Source organism: Synchiropus splendidus, chromosome 2 (genome assembly GCF_027744825.2).
Source record: "Synchiropus splendidus isolate RoL2022-P1 chromosome 2, RoL_Sspl_1.0, whole genome shotgun sequence".
In the NCBI taxonomy this organism is placed as follows: domain Eukaryota; kingdom Metazoa; phylum Chordata; class Actinopteri; order Syngnathiformes; family Callionymidae; genus Synchiropus; species Synchiropus splendidus.
The window spans coordinates 2,008,272-2,026,483 of NC_071335.1; the positions used below are offsets into that span (position 1 = coordinate 2,008,272).

Sequence of the window (18,212 nt, forward strand, 5' to 3'; positions counted from 1 at the left end):
GAAAGTCCTCTGAAGGCAGCTATGGATGTTGCCCCTTTTTACCACCTGCCAGAGCCACCCACAGCTTCTATGTTTTCCTGAAGGCCTTGACTCCATTCAGATAAGCTCTCAGTGCACTCACGGGACACACCTTGTGGAAGCGCTAGAGGTTCTCATCCGGGTGTGGGGAAGGCCAGAAAGCCTTCACGGAGGCAGACAGAAATTTGGGAAAAAAGGTCGGAGTGAGACCACCGAATCACCAACACCAAATCAAATACAGTCAGGACTAATCGAGAAGGCACATAGTTCTCCAAACCCTCCTGATGGAGGCCAAGACTCGGAGGAGAGCTGCTTTGTAAGCCACCAGCTCCAAAGGAGCCTGATCAAGTGGCTCGAACGCAGCTTCAGAGAGAGAAACCAATTAAAAATCCCAATAGGGGCAGATGCATTTGGAGGTGTTTAGCTTCAGTCGAGCATCGTGGCATGTTGGACTTGATCTGGTAAACTGCAGGGTGGCCGTCTCCCTTTAAATTCTTACCGGTCACATGCGCCGACGGAGTCGCCGCATCTGGCACATCAAGCGAAGAAGCTTGAGACTGATGAGGAGCGGAGCGGCTCATCTGGACCACGGAAACTTCAGGCAGGACTGAGGTCTCATCGCAGTCATGGGAGAGACTTGTCGCATCACCGCAGGAGCAGATTTAACCGGAGGAGACTCACCGCTGGCCGCGCTCCGTGCGTGGACGTCGGAATCTTCAGCAGCAGCTTCTCCTGGGGCAGTCGGCTTTGAGTCTCTGACCAGAAGAAATTTCTGTTTTGTGGAAAATTTGATTTCAATAAAAGCATTGCTAGAAGCATAGTACTTCCAGCGCCTGAGCAGCGCAGAAAATGCATTTTCTGCCCGAGAGAAGGTGGGTTTTGGATCGTCAAAAATACAATTGCTGATAACCCTCTGAAAACAGTTCAAAAAGGTAGATTTAGTGGCGAATATACAAGAAAGAGTCTTTTTCATATAGTTGCTGGTGATATTTTCTTGTTCTCAGGCTATTCTGATCAGTGAGTGAACAGTGCAGACAACTGCAGGTAACCTATTGTAACTGTTGTTCTCAGAAGTGTGCGACGCCCTCTAGTGAGGCTTTGCTATTGGATATTCTCCCAGAACCGTGTTCCAACACTGAAGAAAAAAAACATGAACTTGCCACCTAATGGGGGCAGACTACTCCCCTATATAGGAGGTGGTATAATAATGCCTCACCCTCCATTCAACTTCCTCATTGAGTGCGGTAGCTGCGTGACGAGACTAGAGGGCTTCGCACACTTGGGAGAACAATGGTAACAATTGGGAACCTACAGTTCTCCTTCAGAGTGCTCCGCCCTCTAGTGAGGCTTCGCTATTGGATAACCCCAAGAGCTAAGCGAGGGGAGAAATGTACCCCCAGCTAGCCGCCACTAGTGAGTAAGTACGACCCCTCGCAGTGAAAAACCCCACCTAGTGAGGACACCGCCCCCACGGCGGCCCGAGCCATAACCACCCAAACTCCAAACACTGCAACACACTGCAGCTAGGAGTAGTCATAAACTCCTTCTCCGAGTCTTGAACGGGCAATAACTGAAATTATTTCAGGGACTCGGAGGGTCCCCAGGGCTTCCGTTATGCAACCTAACTCCAAATGAGGAAAAAAGGGAGGAAGGAACGGAATTAGCGTGCAGAACACGCACTCTGAAGCCGGATGGCCAAATCTCCAACAGCATTTAGGTGAGACTGCAGGAAGCTTGTATAAATGCCTCATACATAAACCTAAAGGGGAGGCCAACCATCTCTGGAGTCCCAGGGTAGCGCCTGTAATGGAGAGGGATCATGAACCAATCTTGGAAACAAATGCAGGCTCAACATGACACCAGAACCTGAATCTACAACAGTGTCCTTGGCCTGTAAGAAACAAAGCCCCAAAAGGAGAATTAATTTACCCATGTCCTGTCCATCATGAGTCCCGCAAATGAAGGTGGCGGACGGGAAGCGAGCCTGGTTCACCTGCGAGAAAGGTGAGCGAGGTGTCACTGAGCCACAATTTTAGCAATACAACACTATAAGAGAGGTTCAAGTGGCTTAACATGTTGGAAGGAGATGTCCAAAAGGGGAATTCTGGTCTTTTCTTCCCAGACCAGACGTTGTAAAACTGTGGAAAAAAAAAAAAAAAACAAATAGTGAGGGAATGATGTATATGATGCTGGAGTATGATTGGATCTGTGATATCAGCATCAAGCTCCCATGGAATTCATAAGAAGGTGAAGGATTGTAACTGAAGAGCATGCACCTGATCAGACCTCCATGATCCACGAATGGGCCATGGAGTTCGCTGACGCCTCCACAAGATAAGCTCTGGCAAAGGTGGAGACCAAAGTCCATGACGCTGTGGAACATTTATCTGTGGAGGAAGCCATGCTACAGGGAGAGTGTGTCTGAGTGCCCTCCAGTGCAGCCTGAGTAGAGAGTGCTACCCCGTGCTGGCAGCCGCCATAGCAGATAAGGAGACTCTCTGACCATCTAAAACATTTCACCCTTTGTAAGTAGCAATCCAGTGTCCTCAATGGCCACAGAGTGTGTAGGAGAGCCTGTGATGCATCCTCATGTGGAGTTGATGCATGAACTGATGATGAACTGATCTGTGGGAGGAAGAGTTAACTTCGGGTTGGATGGCTGGATTGGGACGGATGGTGACTGGGGAACCATCAATACGAAAACAAATACAGTCAGGGTGGACAGACAGGGCACGTAGGTGCAGGGTTGGTGACTTCAGGGCTCCTCCTGCTTGGACCAGGTGCAAGTCCCAAAACTCGCCCTTCACAAGTTGCACTAGTTCTGGAAACCAGAGGCACTGGGGCACACCAGGGTCACAATGATCGCACGTCGAACCTGAGTTTTCAGGGACTCAGGGACAGGCTTACGCTGAATCTCTATTGTACGATGTGCTCCAACACCAAGCTGGTGTGCGCTCATGATTCCTGTTTGGACCTGGCTAGAAACAACCAGTGGTCCAAGAATCCAAGACACTGTCAGAATCCGCAGACCCTGTCTCCTTAGTGGTTCAAGCCCCGCCTCCACGCACTTGGCGAAGGTGTGAGGCACTAGAGAGTTGTGTAGATACACCTGACCCTCTAGCCCAAACTGGAGAAACTTTGTATGACTCGGCCAAACCGTGTTGTGGAAGTAGGCGTCTGCAAAATCTATGGAGGTCTTCCACTCTCACACTCTGACTCACTCCAGGAGTCTCCAGGTAGTCCAGAACCGCTGTCTGGTCATGAATTGGTTGAGGAGACTGAGGTCCAGAACAGGTGTCCACTCTCCTGTCTTCTTGGGTTCCAGAAAGTACCGAGAGTAAAACCCAGTATAGGTGGATCGCTTTGGCACGAGCTCGATTACTTCCTTTGACAGGAGAGCGTGCCTCCTCCATCAGAAATGACCGCTGGTTCTCTGAGTTCACCCAGGTACACGTGGTGTCGCAGAACCTCGGGGGTTGACTGTGAAACTGAAGGGCGTGTCAATGACTGAGTATCTTCTCGATCCATATGGGCAGGTGAGGACACAGGCTCTTTCAGTTCGGAAGATACTCTGTCAAGACAGGCGCCCTGAGCACAGGAGAGGACCCGCCCTCCGGGTCGGGTCCTGGTCGAAAGGGCCGTCGGTGCTCAGCCCCCACTCCTCTCGGAAATTTCTGTCCCGCTGGATCTTCAAAAACAGACTCGCATTTGTTAGGTGAGCCGTCAGAGGAAGTAAGGCCCCCAAACTTGTGATGACTTGTGTGATGAACTCGGGCTGCAGTGTACCTTGATCTGACACTGCAATTCTCCTGAGATGGACCCCGAGGGACCGGCCCAATCATCCTCAGAAAGAGATGACTCCGTAGATGACGATGTCCTACCTGCCTCTGAGAGGTTTGGTGGGCTGCAGAGTACAGAATCACAGACTGACATCGCATCAGACATCGCGTGAGGGAGCTGAGAACAGAGCAGGTCTGGCACGCTGCGCCTACTGTGTGACCCTCTGAAGAGGTGGCATTGGCGGTCCTGTGGCGACCCCTGCTGGAACGTGGCGAGTCTGAGAAATAAATAGAATTGAAACTCTCCTGACTTTTGGCTGGAACTGGGATCTGTTGAGAGAAGGGCAAGAGTTATTTGACGCCTATGCTTCTTATTGTGTCAAAGCTGAGGAAAAACATCATTTCTTAGCTCCAGAAACTTCCCCAGGGACAGTTCTGACGTCAGGGATAAAGAGGCAGAGAGACCGTTACTATACTGCTCGGACTCCTGAGACGATCTCAAGCAAAAACAAATCGCACTGACTGGAACCGTAAGAAAACGTGGCCAGTGATAAACCGTAATTTTGGGCAGAAAAGAAACAGGCCAGATACCAAAGTAATGCATCTTATTTTTTTATTTTTTTTCAAGTTAGACTTTGGTTTAGATGCATACTTTTAGATACAAAGTGCTTCCTACGCTTTTGGAGGGAGCAGAGGTGAGCGCAGCCGACCGGTCTCTCCAAGAGGAGCAGCGATGATCAGAGTGGCTATGATCCCCACGGCTGGGCTCTAACCGCCCCTTAGACCAGTGACGGTATTTCCCCCGGGCAGCGGCTGTGTGTGGAGGAGGCGCCGCGAGCAGAACAACACGCCGACGGACTGTTGAATCTCCAAAATCTCTGGTGGAGTAAGAGAGGTTCTGCGATGGATGAGCCTGTCCACAGAGCTCATAAGGAGCGCGATGATGTTCTCAAGCGCAATGAGCTGGTTGCCGACAACGTAGACACCATTCTACTGCGTGATGGTGGCTCTGTCAGCGGGTAGTCACTCCTCAGGGGGTAGGTCAAGCTCCAGGGGCGAGGGCATCGTGCATGATGGCTAAGTGAGAGGGAACGCTGCGCCGCAAATCCAAACCCTCCACCTTGTAGTAAGCGCCGTACCTGACCATGTGTGGTCCTAGTGCCAGTGGAGTTTCAGAACTGGGCCGGGAATAGTCTGGATTTCTTCCAGTTGTGGGCAGACAACATGCTGTCGTACCCTGTGAGTAGTCTCGCCATCCAACGCCAGCTTGTCGTCAGTGAAGTGGGATGATTCTTGAGCTGGCGGTGGAGAGAGAGCTCAACTTCGATGCGATGGGCGGCTGATGCCATGTAGCGGGGGTGACAAGTGGGAACTTGCGTGACTCCACCACATGGAATTCAGCCATCTCTGGGACCAAAGTCTCCGGATCCACCTCATAGCAGCGCCTGGCTCTCGTCAAACTCATCCCATGGCTTGGAAGCAGGGAATGTGGAACGGTTTGACTGCTTGTAGGCCAGTCACAGCGCCCTATTCGTAGAGGTTTAGTGTTGAATATACTAGAAAGAGCGTTTTTCCGATAATTGCAGGTGAAATTTTCACGTTCTGAGTCCCCCTTCTAAGCAGTGAGTGAACAGTGCAGAAAACGCATTTTCAGCCCGAGGCACTGTGGTTTTGAGACCAACATAAAAATGTTGATAACTCTCTGAAACCACTTCAGAGAGGTTGAAATAGTTCTGCAGCTACTAGAATGACGGCTTCTGCTGTGAAGTCAGGTTAAATTTTCATGTTCTCAGGCATCCTTGAGCAGTGAGTGAACAGTTCAGAATATAATATAATAATAATATAGTGATTTCAGCAAAAAAGAAAGTGGGTTTCGGACTGGCAAAAATAAAATTGTTGATTACCCTCTAAAGACAGTTCAGAAATGTAGGTTTAGTGTTGTATATACTAGAAACAGTGTTTCTCCTATGGTTGCTGGTGACATTTTCATGTTCTGAGGCTATTCTGATCAGTGAGTGAACAGTGCCGAAAATGCGTTTTCAGCCTGAGAGAAGGTGTTTTTTAGACCGATAAACATAATAAAGTTGATAACTCTTTGAAACCACTTCAGACAGGCTGAATTCGTGCTGCACCTACTTGATAGATCCCTTCTGCTACAGTGGCATGTGAAATGTACATGTTTTGAAGCTCATCTGATCAGTGTGTGAACAGTGCAGAAAACGCATTTGGGTTTCGGAACGAAAACAAAAAAAAAATGTTGATAACTCAGAGAAATTTTCAGAACGGTAGATTTAATACTGAATTCATTAGAAAGAGCCTTTCTGCTATAGTTTGATATTTTCAAGTTCTGATACTTTTTTTTTAACGTATCAGAGCCTGAACCAAGTCCGTTTGCAACCTACACCAACACACAACCAGTGAAACAGCCAACTTGGCCAGACACAAAGCATCGCCTGAACAGGGACTTGAGCCTCAGATTAAAAGTCTGATGCTCTACCGACTGAGCTATCCAGGCTCCTAGGCAAGAGTCACGTGTGTAACCTGATGCAATGTGTGTGTTCCTCTGTCTTAGCCGATGTTTGTGGTGAGCACATGACAAACCTGATATCAGCTGTGTTTTGTAACTCGTGGCGACAAACTGCTCATTTTGCTCAACTTCCTTGAACCAGGTCACTTTCATCGTTAGGTCCCTCAAGGAGATTGGAAGACGTGACTTGTTGGTTTTAGGAGACGACATTACCTCCATGTTAGCAACCGTTATCTTGATACCTGCTCAATAGGGGAACTTCTGATGGCATTATGACATTGAACTAGGCAGAGTCTGGAGGAGTGTACACATTCATGATTCTCACTTTCTTGTTCCAGTCAAAACATTCCACCAATAAAACTCTTCCTGGGATTATTTCTCTGGATCTTATAATTTCCCAGGTGTTTTTAAAGAATATTCCCACCCTTGTCCCCACACAATGGACAGTCAGATAAAATATTCCTGAAATAGAAAAAGAGTGTACCACAAAACTCTTTTGACAGAGATGTGAACAGAGATCTAAACACTGCTGACAGGATCCTTGTTAGTATAGTGGACCTGCATGAGTACGTCCACCCGTACTTAAGAGCGATGGCAGCAGATGTTTTTTTTTTTTTTTAATTCAATCTCTGGCACTGCTGCAGGCCACACAAATAAGGATAACTCTGTCCCAGTGTTGCTGGTTCCCAACCCAGGCCGATGACCGTGACTGTTCTAAGATGATTTTGTTTTTACTAGTTACTTTGAAAGTAATGAGTAACTTAAGTAACAAAGTTACTTTTCAACGAGGTAACTAACTAGCTGTAACTAAGTTACTGATTTAAAGTAACTTGCCCAACACTGGTTACCAGTGCTCTACTGGGGAGGCGGGGTCCTGAGACGCTGCAGCAACGATGAAGGAGACACATGTGATACAGGTGATCCGAACTTCTGACTAGTTGCCATCCATCGTCTGTTCAACATGTTTGCATCTCCCTCGTAGATGAACATTGGACTTTAGACTGCATTTAAAAGGAAGATATCTTCTGATGGTCGCGGAGGACAAGTTCAGATCAGCTTGAGCACCAATGCTTGATACTCTCCTCACAAACAGAAGAGCTCCTCAGAACTAATTTTATAAAGCTGGCCAGCACAAGATATATAGATATATACATTCATACATATATCTGCATTTGTTTCTTTCCAAGACAAACCAAACTGTTTAAATATCAGGACAATTTATTTGTGGTTTAAAAGCTTCCATGGAGAAAACATATTTCTGTCCCTTCTTTGGAGCAGCACTTTATGTCACTGGAAAACAAAAATCTTATTATTTTTTTGTTTTTGATGCTCATAAATATTGTATGATGTGTGATGTGATGGATGTCATCCGATTTCAGAAGTTTCATAAATCTGAAATAGATAGTACACTGCTATCAGACCCGAACTAAAGATCTTCTCACTGGTTACACTGACACCAGCTGTCTGAGGCAGTGGTTGATAAGTTGACGTGTTTATTTAGACGGACACAGGTTCGACAACAAAGATATCAACTGAATGTTACAGTGCTCGTTTGGCGTGTGAAACGTAGCGGGATTTATGCCTTCTCTCGAGTTAACGGAGGTTTGGAACAGGTGAGTAATGACAACAATCTGTCTTTGAACAACATCAACAAACCATAATGATGGTAGTTTTCTGGGTGAAAACCAGGAATCTTGACCACTAGACCATATGGGACTTGTGGGAGTCTATGTCTATGTCTCTGTCTACGATCATGGGACAAGGGACTGTGTGGATATATTTATAATAATAATCATAATAATAGAAGTTGTTCACATATGTTCATGGAACGATGGTTAAGAGTTGGGGTCTCCAAATTGACACCTGATTGGTTAAACTGTGTGTGTTTGGTTGGTTGGAACAAAAACCTGCAGCCCTTTCTGGGACAGTTTGGTGACCCCTGTTTGAGAGGATTGGTTTTATGGAGATCAACATCATGTCTGTCAGAGTGAGTACATGAATGATGTTTTTACTGCAAGATAAAGCAGGTCTCGTCCCTGGGTGGGCTCAAACCACCAACCGTTCGGTTAAAAGCCGAACGCGCTAACCTATTGCACCACGGAGACATGCTGATACAGAACAAATTGTGGATCTGTGAACAAAAGTTTTTCAGTTTTCAAGGATTGAAGAATGTGCAGAAGGATTGTGTGATTGAAGTCAGTGATAGCGATGTGTTTTCAGCAAAGAGAGAGTGTGAAAGAAAGATGGTAGCAGTACTTTAGGGAATAAATGAATAAAGAGAATGAGAGCAAAAGGTTCCACCATTTCATCTTTGAATTGACCAACACGGTCTTCCACTTCTTTGTCACAAACCTCATTGAACCGATCGCATGGACATTGTGTTGTCACATGGCTCGCATCACTTAGTCGTGTTGAAAAGCTTGTGTCCCAAAACAGTTGTACATAAATACCAATGGTGACAGTGAATCGCTCTGATGCTGAAATCTTGTCTCAGTGTTTTGCATTCAAAAGTTGTTGTCAAAAGCACGGATTACACATGTTAAGTCAAAGTGCCAGCACAAGGTCAGAAGCTCCAAGCTAATAGTCAACGCTGGTTGTCCTGGGCAAGAACCAGGAAAACGACAACCTATGGGACAGGGGTCCACCCAAAGGGGTTTATGGCTTGATCATGATCATGGTGACTGATCGATTGGAGCGTCCCGATGTGGTTCCCATACCAGGGGCCAAACTACGACACCATATGGGACGTACCTGGAATAAATGAGGAAGTTTAGGAAAAGGGTGATCACATCATTAACTGTAGCTAGGATTTGGAAGTGTAAAGCTCTCACAAAACAAGAGTAAAGTTTGTGATACTGTGCTTCAATATTTCAGATCATCTGTTCAGATGATCTACCCAGACGAGACACTGGAAAATTACGCCTGATGTTCCAGAATGCAACCAGATTCATCCAAAACCAACACAAACTTTTCACTTCACCAGCTTTCTACAACAGGTGTAGAGCTGTAACTACTTCAGGCTCCATGTTTGCAGTTTGGCTAGTCACAGCTTGGTGAGTCCATCCACTACTACATGCCTTTCCACCAAGCATTACAGGTTGGGATGCAGTCGAAAACTCAGGGAGAAGGTTAGGAATGAAGAATGTCACAGAGAAGGTCACAGAGTTTTGTGTTTTGGCAGATTTAACTGGTGAAATTAGTTCAAAGTACTCACGATATGCTTTGCAGGTGAGTCAGCGATTTTGGCACAATTACAAATCATGATGAAAAAAATTAATGAAGAACTGAAGGAAATGAATGAAGGACATTCTACAATCTTTCGGACTTCTGAGTCAGTAGGAATCCAAAATAGGCAAAAGAGCGACAGAGAGGGGCGAGCAGGGCAGACATCACAACATTTAGAAAATGAAGCTCAAGTATTCCAACCCACATTCAGAACACTCACACTGCTACATTTTGGCTGATGCATCAATTTATGTACAGAGTGGAACTGAGTAGATACATATCTTGAGCTGACATGGACTTAAAAAAATAGAGAAGCTGAGGGGCCGAACTGAGTCGGCCAAAAACCTCATCTCACCGCATGTTTGTTCATCCGCTATTTTCGATTTCTCTTTGTGACAGTGAATGTTCATTGACAGGAATCTGTGCAATGGTGTTCTTGTGTAAACTGTAGCTTCCTTCCAAGCAGTTGACCTGAGTTCAATTCTCAGGCTTTGCCAATTGTTTTTGCCATCTAACCATGGATGGCAGAATATTTGTGCCTCAACTGTCAACACCACAAATGTCCCATTAAGGCTGGACGCGGACGACCAACACGTAGGTCTCAATGGGATGAAACAGCCAAACGTGCTGACCAATTACGTCACAGAGACATGAGAATGAGGATCTCTACAAAAAGAGAGACACTTTGAGAGCAGGAAAACATGTTCTGAAAACCATGGAAATGGAGTGATGGCTCAATTGAAGTTAGACAACACACTCTGCTGCTTCATCGATACACATCTTGGGAATAACAACTCTGCACTTGTGATCCAAAGTTATTGACGTGACGAGTTACATTGAACACAATAAGAAGCCCTCCAAGAGCAGAGTGTGAAAAATTAGTATAAGCTCATGTTGTTGCTCTCCACGGAAATCTTTAGTAAAAGGCGAAAGATATATATACGATCTGAAGAGAAACATGAGTGAACTACTGACACTGAACCAGAGAAGGAGGTGTATTCTTCCACATCAACCTTTAACTCATCGTGTTGTTCAGCATTTCAACAACCAAGCAGTTCAAGACAATCCTCTGAACCATCGTTTCATTAACATCTGTGAACTGGTGACCGTCTTCTGTCGTCAGTGAACTGTTTTGCACACATATGAGTGATCAGAACACAAAAGAGAATTTTCCCGTGTTCTGCAGTCATCCATGCCACATTGTGCTGGTCTCGGTTGCAAACATCATCCAAAACTGTCGTGATGTACAGGAAGAGGGGAAAATGGACACATATCGCTCTGTAGAAACATACCATAAATAAAGGTCGTGCGAGGAGTCATGTTGCAAAGCTTGTCCCACAAAACAGTTGAACGTAAATGAATGGGATGGAAATCATATCACTTTTCAAAAAGACAGTGCGCCTTGTTAGACTCACCACCTTCAGATTACTAGACTGACGCGCTGCCTACTGCGCCAACGAGGCTTGGTTGCAGCGTGACTCACCAACCCAACCAGGGTTGGTGGTTCCAGTCCACCCAAGGATGTGATCAGCTTGCAATTAAAATACAAGATTGCACTCACTGTTCCAGAGATGATGCCGATCTCCACGACACACATATCAATCTGTGTCAGAGGGTTCAAACTGATGCACAAGTGGCTCAGTGGGTGCAGATTTGTGTTCCAACCCTGGAAGCACATCGAAGTTAACCGATGAGGTGTCAGCATTTTTTTGTCTTCTAAAAGAAGAAGTGTGAAAAGTTGGGAAATGTCAGTGAGGCACACAGTGGTTTTTGTTGACATCATATCTTCATATCTTATTGCTTAATATGCACAGGGCACACTATATATTGGCTGTGGAAACTACGCATGTCGTCGGCACATTAAACATAAATCTATATCATGAAGACTGTCATCAGTTGGTTGTGAGGCGTGACCTTGGCTGTGTCTCTCAAGCGACTCAGCGCTAGATGCTGAAACTACGTGTACTCAAAATGCAATAAAGGATCTGATCGCTCTCTGGGTGGACAACAAACAAAGAGGGAAGATGTCTTTGTATTCATCCAGTTTCTCTAAAACACACATATAGGTTTTCTGATCTTTGAAATGTCTCCTTGTACAACTTGTTCATCACCTTTGTGATCATGGTTCTTCTCCTGCTGTATAGAGAACATAAATAGGGCTCCTTGGTCGAGCAGTGTGATAATGGCTTGGGCTGCGAGAGGTTCCAGTCCTGGACGAGCCCATGATTATCATCTCAAGGTCACAGATGAGCCGCTCGGTTTTGGAACTTCTGTATCGGCCTTGTTTGAGATTAATCTTTCAGCTGTTACTATAATCCCCTTTCACCCCTCATTTCACTGCCACATCTGACATCTGACTCTCCTGGTGGCCCATTGCAGAGAATCACAAGAGGCAGCTCAGCAGTCTGAAGCATGAAGCAGGTGACCACAGAGCTGCTCAAAACACTGGAAACACATGGCCACGCTCTCATGCCTCTGACCACCTGTAGTTCATTGTTGAGTCCAATGAAAGATCAACTGTGTCGTCTGTAAACACCAATGTCTCTCATTGATCCATTTGTTTATGCTCCATATATTTAGCGCATGAGCTTGATTTGTGCATGTGTTGAGCGAGAGACAAAGACCAAATAACATATATTACAAACATAGCTGAGTCACCATCTATTTCAGGAATAGACTCTCAGTGATGAACACAATGTTCATGTTGTGGTACGTGATGTTTCAAAGGTCAATGTGATTCAAAGGCTTTGATCGGTGCTGAACATTGAAACTTTGCAGGTAAACTACTTTTACTATTTTGATACATTTTTTGTATGAATAATAATCTCAGCTCCAACTTCAGATGACTCACGCCTGTTTCAAAGGCGCGGTTTGGTGGCTCCTTCAAAAAGAATACACCTTTAATCTGCTTCCTTAATCTGCCTGTAATTTGGATCCGTTTCAATCAGGAAGATGGAATTGAGAGAGAAAGGCCTTGAATCCTTGCTGGAGAAACACACACTGTTGTGACAAGTCCAACGCCAGCTTGCTATATGATAATATCACCTGAAATGTATGAATAATAAGTCCTGCAACTGGCCGGTTAGCTCAGATGGTTAGAACGTGGTGCTAATAACGCCAAGGTCATGGGTTCGATCCCCATACTGGCCACTGTGACATAAAGCTTTAAGGTATTTCTGTTATTTTATCCTGTACATGTGCAACTTCCCCCATTTCATCTCTGTTATTCAATGCTCATGCCTCAGTGAAGCTTCTCATAGAGGAAATGCCTCTCCTCTTCTGTATTTGCCTGACACCAGCCCCTGAGATCACATGCCTCATGCTCCACTGACTAACTGTTTTATTGACAGGATATTGCACATCCCAACCTTAAAACTGATCTGAATTCAGGCTAAATATGAAAGAAAACATATAGAGCTTTCTGGATCGCTTTTTTGTGTAGTAGTTCACTTCAAGTTTGACTTTTTTACTGTGTGTATTGGATGAGTATAAATGAATGAGTTCTTTTATTTTATATTTTGCAAATAAGGAGTTTGATATTGAACATTTCTTTTTGTGTAAAATGGCTTCACAGAAAAAAATCAAAATCAATCAAATGTCAACAAACTGAGTTGAACACAGCTTTGTTTTATTGCAGAGATGAATTATAATATGCAAGGACCTTTGCTCTGTTAAACAGGTAGGTGACTCTTGAACGAGCAGTTGTGGTGCACTGATAACTGTTTGTTCACAAAGGAGAGGCTTCATCTGCGACAAAAACATGTGGTCTGTGCCAGTGGTCCTCTGGTCAGCTCCTGGAAGTGGACGGTCTCACCAACACTGAAGCAGTTGGTGATGAGTCTTCTGTTACAGAATTTCTGCAAAATATAAACCATACATGGATATGTAAACATATATATGTAGGTGATAATTTAACAAAGTATATATCAACCATACAACAGCACATCAACTCACAGGATAAATAGATTTAACACAATGCATTTAACTGTTGTATTAAATGATCACCACAAAGTTCTGTAAACTGTTTGTGGTATGTTTCCACGGAGCGATATGTGTCCATTTTCCCCTCTTCCCGAACATCAGGAAAGTTGTGGATGATGTTTGCGACCGAGACCAGCACGATGTAGGATGGACGACTCCAGAACATGAGACAATTCTCTTTTGTGTTCTGATCACTTATATGTGTGCAAAACAGGTCAATGACAACAGAAGACGATCACTAGTTCACAGATGTTATTGGAACGATGGTGCAGAGGATTGTCTTGAAGTGCTGGTTTGTTCAAAGGCTGAACAACACCATGAGTTAAAGGTTGATGTGGAAGAATACAACTCTTTCTCTGGTTCAGTGTCAGTAGTTCGCTCATGTTTCTCTTCAGATCGTATAAATCTTTCGCCTTTTACTAAAGATTTCCATGTAGAAGAACAACATGAGTATTTACTAATTTTTTGATGCCCAGCTCTTGTAGGGCTTCTTATTGTGTTCAATGAAACCTGTCTGATTAACGACTTTGGATCACAAGTACGGAGTTGCTATTCCCAAGATGTGTGTCGATGAAGCAGCAGAGTGTGTTGTTTAACTTCAATTGAGCATTCACTCCATTTCCATGGTTTTCAGAACATGTCTTCCTGCTCTCAAAGTGTCTCTCTTTTTGTAGAGATCCTCATTCTCATATCTCTGTGACGTAATTGGTCAGCACGTTTGGCTGTTGTGGGAAAGGCTGGTGGTTAGAGACCACAGGTGTTCGGTTGGTAATTTCACAGTGCTGTCAGCCCGTACGTTTGCCAGGGGACTGGAATTTTTTGATTTCTGCATTCAAAGGGTTTCACCCAATACTTTGAAGAGACTTCATGAAAAGATCAGACCCTGCCTTGAATTGTTGGACTGTCACAGCATACAGTCTGGTTGAACTCCAGTCAGCTGAATACCAATGCAGTCACACACACTCTGTTACGTGACGGTTCCACAGAGCGATTCCTGGTGGGCACAACATCACTTCATGCGGCGTATTCCACCTCAAGGCACAACACTATTGTCATGTGACAGTTCTGCATACTCAAAATGACCAAAGCATCCTAAACACACACCAACGTTATTGGTTGGACTTGAACCTATGTGGGTACAACCCAATGGATTTCTAGTCCATCGCCTTAACCACTCAGCCACAACAACACTGTTACTCAGCCACTTCATCAGGAATTTAGTTTTGGGTGAATTAGAAATCAGTTGATCACATCATCTCTTCCTCATCTTTCAAGCAACAATGATGATGGCTGCCTTTCAAGCACTTGACCTGGGTTCGATTCCCAGCCACTGCACGTAGCCCATTCCATTCACTCGTGATTCAAAGAACTGGTTTCTTCTGACCATTCACAAATCCACTGAAGGCACGAGTGATGAAGGCCATGGAACTGAAATCCATTGGGGATTTCCCCCGTAGCTTCGAGTCCTTCCAACAACGCAAGGCAGACATTGATTTTTATCCCATTGAGACCTATGTGTTGGTCGTCCGTGTCCAGCCTTAATGGGACATTTGTGGTGTTGACAGTTGAGGCACAAATATTCTGCCATCCATGGTTAGATGGCAAAAACAATTGGCAAAGCCTGAGAATTGAACCCAGGTCAACTGCTTGGAAGGAAGCTACTGTTTACACAAGAACACCATTGCACAGATTCCTGTCAAGGAACCTTCACTTTCACAAATTGACAATAGCAGATTTTCAAACATGCGGTCGACTCAGTTCGGCTCCTCAGCTTCTCTATTTCTTGAAGTCCATGTCAGCTCAAGATATGTATCTACTCAGTTCCACTCTGTACATAAATTGATGCATCAGCCAAAATATAGCAGTGTGAGTGTTATGAATGTGGGTTGGAATACTTGAGCTTCATTTTCTAAATGTTGTGATGTCTGCCCTCCTCGCCCCTCTCTGTCGCTCTTTTGCCTATTTTGGGTTCCTACTGACTCAGAAGTCTGAAACGTTGTAGAATTTCCATCCTTCATTTCCTTCACTTCTTCATTAATTTTTTTCTTCGTGATTTGTAATTTTGCCAAAATCGCTGACTCACCCGCAAAGCACACAGTACTTTGAACTAATTTCACCAGTTAAGTCTGGCAAAACACAAAAATCTGTGACCTTCTCTGTGACCTTCTTCATTCCTAACCTTCTCCCTGAGATCGACACAGTTTTCAACTGCATCCCAACCTGTAATGCTTGGTGGAAAGGCATGTAGTAGTGGATGGACTCACCAAGCTGTGACTAGCCAAACTGCAAACATGGAGCCTGAAGTAGTTACAGCTCTACACCTGTTTCAGAAAGCTGGTGAAGTGAAAAGTTTGTGTTGGTTTTGGATGAATCAGGTTGCATTCTGGAACATCAGGCGTAATTTTCCAGTGTCTCGTCTGGGCAGATCATCTGAACAGATGATCTGAAATATTGAAGCACTGGATCACAAACTTTACTCCAGTTTTATGACAGCTTTACACTTCCAAATCCTAGCTACAGTTAATGATGTGATCAACCTTTGCCTCAACTTCCTCATTTATTCCAGGTACGTCCCATATGGTGTCGTTGTTTGGCCCCTGGTATGGGAACCACATCGGGACGCTCCAATCGATCAGTCACCATGATCATGATCAAGCCATAAACCCCTTTGGGTGGACCCCTGTCCCATAGGTTGTCGTATTCCTCGTTCTTGCCCAGGACAACCAGCATTGACTATTAGCTTAGTGCTTCTGACCTTGTGCTGCCACTTTGACTTAACATGTGTAATAAGATTGACAGAGATTTGAATGCAAAACACTGAGACAAGATTTCAGCATCAGAGCGATTCACTGTCACCATTGGTATTTATGTACAACTGTTTTGGGACACAAGCTTTGCAACACGACTAAGTGATGCAAGCCATGTGACAACACAATGTCCATGTGATCGGTTCAATGAGGTTTGTGACAAAGAAGTGGAAGACAGTGTTGGTCGATGCAAAGATGAAATGGTGGAACCTTTTGCTCTCCATCTCTTTATTCATTTATTCTCTAAAGCACTGCTACCATCTTTCTTTCACACTCTCTCTTTGCTGTAAAACACATTGCTATCACTGACTTAAATCACACAATCCTTCTGCACAATCTTCAAACCATGAAAACTGAAAAACGTTTGTTCACAGATCCATATATTCTTGTGTATCAGCATGTCTCGATGGCGCAATGGGTTAGCACGTTCGGCTGTTAACCGGAAGGTTGGTGGTTCGAGCCCACCCAGGGACGAGACCTTTTTATCTTGCAATAAAAACTTCATTCATGTATTCACTCTGACAGACATGATGTTGATTGAAAAAAAAGACAATCCTCTTCAACAGGGGTCACCAAACTGTTCCAGAAAGGGCTGCAGGTTTTAGTTCCAACCAACCAAGCACACACAGTTTAAGCAATCAGGTGTCAATTTGGAGACCCCAACTCTTAACCATCGTTCCATGAACACATGTGAACCTGGGATCGTCTTCTGTTATTATGATTATGATTATAAATATAATATCCAGACAGACAGTCCCTTGTCCCATGATCATAGACATGGTTCATCATACCTGAAGCTGTGTGTGCATGGTACTACTTGTGCTATTTGAGTGTGTTTACAGATATATTTGACAGTTGAAATCTGATCTGAACTGCTGAATGTGTTCCATTTTGCCGAAATCGCTGACTCATACAAGTTCTAAATGGTCTAGTGGTCAGGATTCCTGGTTTTCACCCAAGCGTCCCTGGTTCGACTCCCGTTATGGGAAAACTACCATCATTGTGGTCTGTTGCTGTTGTTCAAATGCATTGCAACTATTTCATCATCCACTTTCTAGAAGACAGATTGTTGTTGTTGTTGTTGTTACTCACCTGTTTCAAACCTCTCTTTACTCGAGAGAATGCAGGTTGCTTCTCTCAGGTTGAAAACGAAGCAGCGTTCTCCAGACAAGAAGGACCACCTTACCATGCAGCTTGTCAACTGGACCTTCTCCTGGTCCTCCAGAACCTCGCCAACAACATGACGTTCCTGTACAAGGCAGTGTTTGAACAGATGGGCTAAGTCGAGGAACGACTGTGTACCCAGGCGTGTGTTATTTGAATCTATTTTATGGTGTCATCACTGTAAATTAACTTTTGGATTTTCTTTTGTTGTACAACTGAATTATTTGACATTCAGAGTTGTTTGAAACTGACAGACTGTAGAATGTAACAAGTTAATTGAAATTTTGCACATCTTCTGGCCTGCTTAGGTCAGGTTTTTTTGGAGTTCGGATCAAAGGATTCCTGATACGTCGGGTTGGATCGACATCCTACCATCCTACCACAGAGACAGCAGTGTGTCAAGACTGCACCACGTGAGGAATTCCCAGTGTGCACTGGGTGGCGAGCCACAGGAACCAGAGGAAAAGAAGATTCATCCACAAGATTGGAGTCGACGACCACATTCCCACTTGGCAAGTGGTGGGATAGGACCAAGCACATTTGTTCATATATGGGCCCCAATGTTACAAACTTTGGGGAGGGAAACAAGGGTTTTTTTTTCTTTTTTTTGGCGCCTTTTGTTTTGGTAATTTTCCATATATTTTTCCTTATACAATTATGTTCTATTGCTATGTTGAATTCACCAAAGCTCTGTGAAAGTTTGTTTTCTTT

At 44.5% G+C, this 18,212-nt stretch overlaps 4 non-coding genes across 4 annotated transcripts; 2 read left to right on the plus strand and 2 right to left on the minus strand.

Moving 5' to 3' along the window:
* Positions 1–8,355: 8,355 nt before the first annotated feature.
* Positions 8,356–8,429, minus strand: trnak-uuu (transfer RNA lysine (anticodon UUU)). The gene has a single exon. It is a non-coding gene; the product is annotated as a tRNA-Lys (tRNA).
* Positions 8,430–10,401: 1,972 nt separating this feature from the next.
* Positions 10,402–10,514, minus strand: LOC128755086 (U5 spliceosomal RNA). Its single transcript, XR_008414027.1, has one exon. It is a non-coding gene; the product is annotated as a U5 spliceosomal RNA (small nuclear RNA).
* A 2,111-nt stretch (positions 10,515–12,625) lies between these two features.
* trnai-aau (transfer RNA isoleucine (anticodon AAU)) lies at positions 12,626–12,699 on the plus strand. The gene has a single exon. It is a non-coding gene; the product is annotated as a tRNA-Ile (tRNA).
* Positions 12,700–13,906: 1,207 nt separating this feature from the next.
* On the plus strand, positions 13,907–14,019 carry LOC128755085 (U5 spliceosomal RNA). The gene has a single exon (XR_008414026.1). It is a non-coding gene; the product is annotated as a U5 spliceosomal RNA (small nuclear RNA).
* The last annotated feature ends 4,193 nt before the right edge of the window (positions 14,020–18,212 follow it).